Source organism: Mytilus trossulus, chromosome 3 (genome assembly GCF_036588685.1).
Source record: "Mytilus trossulus isolate FHL-02 chromosome 3, PNRI_Mtr1.1.1.hap1, whole genome shotgun sequence".
NCBI classification, from domain to species: domain Eukaryota; kingdom Metazoa; phylum Mollusca; class Bivalvia; order Mytilida; family Mytilidae; genus Mytilus; species Mytilus trossulus.
In genome coordinates, this window is record NC_086375.1 from 58,379,865 (window position 1) to 58,385,864 (window position 6,000).

A 6,000-nucleotide genomic window follows, 5' to 3' on the forward strand; every position below is an offset into this window, starting at 1 on the left:
TTATGAAGACGAAACACGCGTCTGGAGTTTTAAATTATAAGCCTGACACCTTTAATAACTATAAGATGCAAGCACTCACTGCAATATTGGTTGTTACACCCAATACAACACAGTTGCATTGCGTATAACGTTTTTGATATGTCCGTCAGTCTGTCAGACATGATCTTGCCTTCAAAACTCAATTGAAACAACACAATAACATTTCATGAATATTTGTACATGCAGATGATAGGGATATATGTGCATATCGACAAAAATAATGATTAAATATTTAATCAAAAAGAATTTTGGCCTAAATACCACCGCAACAGTTTGTCACTGCCACCCCACAAAACAGAATTTTACAGCACTTTGTAGTTAGTGAGGACACTATATGTAGATGTGCATATCCAAAGGAAAATTTTATAATATTTTAATGAGTTATAAGTCTTTGAATTCCAGTGATAACGGGGGGGGGGGGGGCATGTGGTATGTTAGTGTGCTTACACACAGGTTTTGTTTTCTTATTTTAGTAAGAGGACAACCTCAAAGCAATTGATATTGAAATTCAAAAACAAAAAGTACAAGTCAAGTTGCTTTTTTTGTATGCAATCCGGTAAAGGACATCCATCCTTGTTGGCGTAGAGAGCGGCTTACTCTATATCAGAAGGTTATAGACTATGATCGTGTTTACTAGTAGAATAAAACATACTATACTGGATGACACGTCGCCAAGGATAAAAAGGTGCCAATCGGGTGTTGTCACCGATTTTATCAGGTGTCAGCAGGATCACCTTACTGTTGCATTTATTTATACTTGCTGCGAGCTTGAGTCTAGAGCGGCATAACTTCATATCAGTAGGTAAGGTACTATGAGTATGTTAACAATGCTTGCGAGATGGTATCTAGTGTAAAAAGACTTCATATCAGTAGGTCAGGTACTAGGGACATGTTAACGGTTTTAGTTGGTTACCCCGATTTTGTTAATTGTCTATGGATTTATGAGCGGTATACTACTGTTGCCTTTATTAAACAATGACTGCAAGATGGAATCTAGAGCAGCATGATTTCATATCAGTTAGTCAGGTACTAGAAGCATGTTAACGATGACTGCAACATGGAGTCTACAGCGGCATGACTTCAAAGCAGTAGGTCAGGTACTTTTTGCATGTTTACAATGACTTCCAGCTGGAATCTAGAGTGATATAATTTCATATCAGTAATAGTTAGCAAAAGTACCAGGATTATAATTAAGTACGCCAGGCGCGCGTTTCGTCTACATAAGACTCATCAGTGACGCTCAAATCGATTATTTATAAAGTAAGTCAGGTACTAGGAGCATGTTAACAATCACTGCAAGATGGAGTCTAGAGAGAAATTACTTCATATCAGTACGTAAGGTACTATGTACATGTTAACAATGACTTCGAGCTGGAGTCTAGAGCGGCCTGACTTCATATCAGTATGTTATGTATTAGGGGCATGTTAACAATGACTGCAAGATAGAGTCAAAAAAAAGAAATGACTTTATATCAGTAGGTCATGTATTAGGGGCATATTAACATTGACTGCGCGATTGAGTCTAGAGCTGAATAACTTCATATCAGTAGGTCAGGTACTAGGAACATATTTGCAATGACTGCGAGCTGGATTCTAGAGTGAAAAGACTTCATATCAGTAGGTCAGGTACAATGTGCATGTTTACAATGACTGCGATCTGGAGTCTAAAGCGGCTAGAACTTTGCTCAGTGCTTGAAGCACTAAACGCATGCTCGAAATATGAAATCCAGCATTTTGATTGGTTGATTTTTAAAAATGAGTACAAAAACTGACTCGAAAGTTTTATGACCACAAGGCCTGAGCATAAGGTTAAGTACTATGAGCATATTATAATGGCTGTGAGCTGGAGTCAAAAATCGGCACGACATCTTATCATAAAGTTAAGTACTACAAATATAAGCATGCTTACAATGGTTGCGACCCAATCACTCCCGTTAGTGGTTTAGTATCACACCATCATAACATATATGAGAAGAACATGACCTGTATTACACCAAAAACTGGTTTTAGAATAATTGTGTTTATTTGCGATTCAAAGCTCTATGAGTGAATCAATATTGATATCTTTCAATTGCTGTCTCATTGGCGTTATCCCATTTCTAATTTCAAATACCTTTATGGTTACAATTTATTTTACAAATATAATACAATTAGTGATTGACAGTTAGTTAAGGATTTAATACTTCATAAACTCATCGAATTAAAACCATCCAAGCGCTAGAAAAAAAACCCAGTCATTATGTTCTCTTACGTCTGAAAAGAAAAGAAAAATGTGATATCTTTGGTTTTCGCCAGTTGATAAGTTCAACGAATATACATGTAAACTACAAACAAAAATCAAATATTCCAAAGCCAAAAATATTATGATTTAATATCTAATATATTCACACATTTCCTTTTTAGCTCACCTGGCCCGAAGAGCCAAGTGAGCTTTTCTCACCACTTGGCGTCTGTCGTCCGTCGTCCGTCGTCGTCGTCGTTATCTTTTTACATTTTGAACTTCTTCTAGAGAACCACTGAATGGAATGAACCCAAACATGGCATGCATGTTCCTTATGAGGTGCCGAACAAGTGTTTTTACTTTGTAGCTGATTCATCATCCAAGATGACCGCCAGCTGGGGACTTAGTTTAACATAGGACCCTATGGGAAATGCATACACAAGACTTCTCTTAGAGAACCACTGAATGGAATGAAACCAAACATGGCACGAATGTTCCTTATGAGGTGCTGACTAAGTGTTGTTACTTTGTATCCGATCCATCATCCAAGATGGCCACCTGCGGGGGACTTAGTTTTACATAGGACCCTATGGGAAATGCATACAAATGAATTCTTTTATAGAACCACTGAATTGAATGAAACCAAACATGGCATGAATGTTCCTCATGAGGTGCTGACCAAGTGTTGTTACTTTGTAGCCGATGCATCATCCATAATGGCCGCCTGCGTGGACTTAGTTTAACATATGACCCTATGGGAAATATATGCAAGTGTCTTCTTTATAGAACCACTGAATGGAATGAAACCAAACGTTGCATGAATGTTCCTTATGAGGTGCTGACCAAGTGTTGTTACTTTGTAGCCGATCCAATATCCAAGATGGCCGCCAGCAGGGGGACTTAGTTTAACATAGGACCCTATGGGAAATGCATTCAAATGCTTCTTTTAGAGAACCACATAATGAAATAAAACAAAACATAGCATGAATGTTCCTTATAATATGAGTTGCTGACCAAGTGTTGTTACTTTGTAGCCGATCTATCATCCAAGATGGCCGCCAGTGGGGGAACTTTTGAATGAAATCGAACATAGCCTGAATGTTACTTTCCTTATGAGGTTGTGTTGTTACTTTTAGCCAAATTTTATATTTTTTTATATGATTTAAAAACCCAAGTAGAATCAGGTGAGCGATACAGGCTCTTGAGAGCAAAAAAGGACAAAGAAGAAAAACAACGTTGCATCGTGACACTATTTTTTCAACCTGTATTCTACCTAAGGTTGATATCATAAACTTGCATTAAGTTTTGGTGTTAACGGCAAACTTTTGGCCTGTTCCATTAACATCATATTTATTTGCCCTTATGAATAAACCCTTTGAATGCAATGCTCAAAAACGTTTTAAAGCATTTTACTTTTGAATTTTTTACTCGACAACTTACTTACAACAACAACAAAAAACATAAAAAAAACCACAGGTTCGATTGAAACTTAATTTTAGAAATTATTGGACGTTTAAAATCAACATGTAACGATTGCCTATGTTATCATAAAGATACTCGTTCTCCTTTTAAAAAGAAGGGAACGTTTGATTGCCTGGCAAAATATTTTCAGTATTTTGAGAAAAAGAATTTCGTTGTTTGTTATTTCATTGTAACAAGGAGTAGCATATGACACTTTGGAAAATCGTTTTTTAAATGAATATGTTAACCTCATTCATTTTCTTCTGCCTCCTCCTCCGAAATCACCAACGGCTCCTCCTCTTTCTGCACCACGACCTCCAGGGCTGAAACTTAAACCAGTACCACGACGACCAGGTGTTGCAGATGTTATTTGTAGTATGGCAGTCAATAGAAGAAATAGAAAGTACAACATCCTGATTTTAAACCTTGAAAAAATAACTCAAAATGTAACACTTTGGATTGATATTACCTAAATGAGATAATACACTTACAAAAAAAAAAAAATTTAACTCCAGTTGTCAAAACAAAGGTTCATCTGTGAACTAACCGTCATCGGAACAGATTTGTTGTCTGTGATTTTGCTTTTTTCAACTATTTAAACACCTTACAAGTGTACACTATATGAACATTTGATAAAAGAAGGAACAATTGGTAGAGTAGCTTTTCTGTACATTACATCAAAGTTATATGATTCAATTGATGTTATACAGCGTTGAAAACACACAATTCCTTTTCGGGGTTCGTGTTGTGTGCAATCTGTAGTTTTCTATGTTCTGTTTAGAACAAAGTTGTTTGTTGTTTTGTGTCATGGTTTTGTCAGTTTATCTTCATATTTTAATTCTGAATGTCACTTTTGACCTTTCGCCTTTCTGTTGTCCTAATCTGTAGTGTTCTAAAGATTGATAAATTTATTTGAATTTGATACTTCTATATTAGAATGTAGAAAAAGTTTTTCCTTCTTGATGGTTTATGTAACAAGCAATATTTGATGAATATAATTAATCTGTAGTTAAAAAAAAAGAAGATTTTCCTTCAACATGAAAGAAAGAATTTTGTTTTCTAACTAAGTTGGTTTCGAGTTGTGTACGATTTTGGCTTAAATATTTTTGTTCAACTAGATGTGGATGATTGTCGAGTAAAAAATTCTAAAGTAAAATGCTTTAAAACGTTTTTGAGCATTGCATTCAAAGGGTTTATTCATGAGGGAAAATAAATATGATGTTTATGAAAAAGGCCAAAAGTTGGCCGTTAACACCAAAACTTAATGCAAATGTATGATATCAACCTTAGGTAGAATACAGGTTGAAAAATAGTGTCACGATGCAACGTTGTTTTTTTCCTTGTTTTTTTTTTTAAATCATATAAAAAATATAAAATTTGGCTAAAAGTAACAACACAACCTGATAAGGAAAGGAACATTCAGGCTATGTTTGATTTCATTCAAAAGTTCCCCCACTGGCGGCCATCTTGGATGATAGATCGGCTACAAAGTAACAACACTTAATCAGCAACTCATATTATAAGGAACATTCATGCTATATTTTGTTTTATTCCATTCTGTGGTTCTCTAAAAGAAGTCATTTGAAAGCATTTCCCATAGGGTCCTATGTTAAACTAAGTCCCCCTGTTGGCGGCCATCTTGGATGTTGGATCGGCTACAAAGTAACAACACTTGGTCAGCACCTCATAAGGAACATTCATGCAACGTTTGGTTTCATTCCATTCAGTGGTTCTATAAAAAATATAAAGAAGACACTTGCATATATTTCCGATAGGGTCCTATGTTAAACTAAGTCCACGCAGGCGGCCATCATGGATGATGCATCGGCTACAAAGTAACAACACTTGGTCAGCACCTCATGAGGAACATTCATGCCATGTTTGTTTTCATTCCATTTAGTGGTTCTATAAAATAATTCATTTGTATGCATTTCCCATAGGGTCCTATGTAAAACTAAGTCCCCCGCAGGTGGCCATCTTGGATGATGGATCGGCTAAAAAGTAACAACACTTGGTCAACACCTCATAAGGATCATTCGTGCCATGTTTGGTTTCATTCCATTCAGTGGTTCTCTAAGAGAATTCATTTGTATGCATTTCTCATAGGGTCATAGGGTCCTATGTTAAACTAAGTCCCAAGCTGGCGGTCATCTTGGATGATGGATCGGCTACAAAGAAACAACACTTGTTCAGCACCTCATAAGGAACATTCATGCCATGTTTGGTTTCATTCTATTCAGTGGTTCTCTAGAAGAGGTTCAAAATGTAAAAAGTTAACG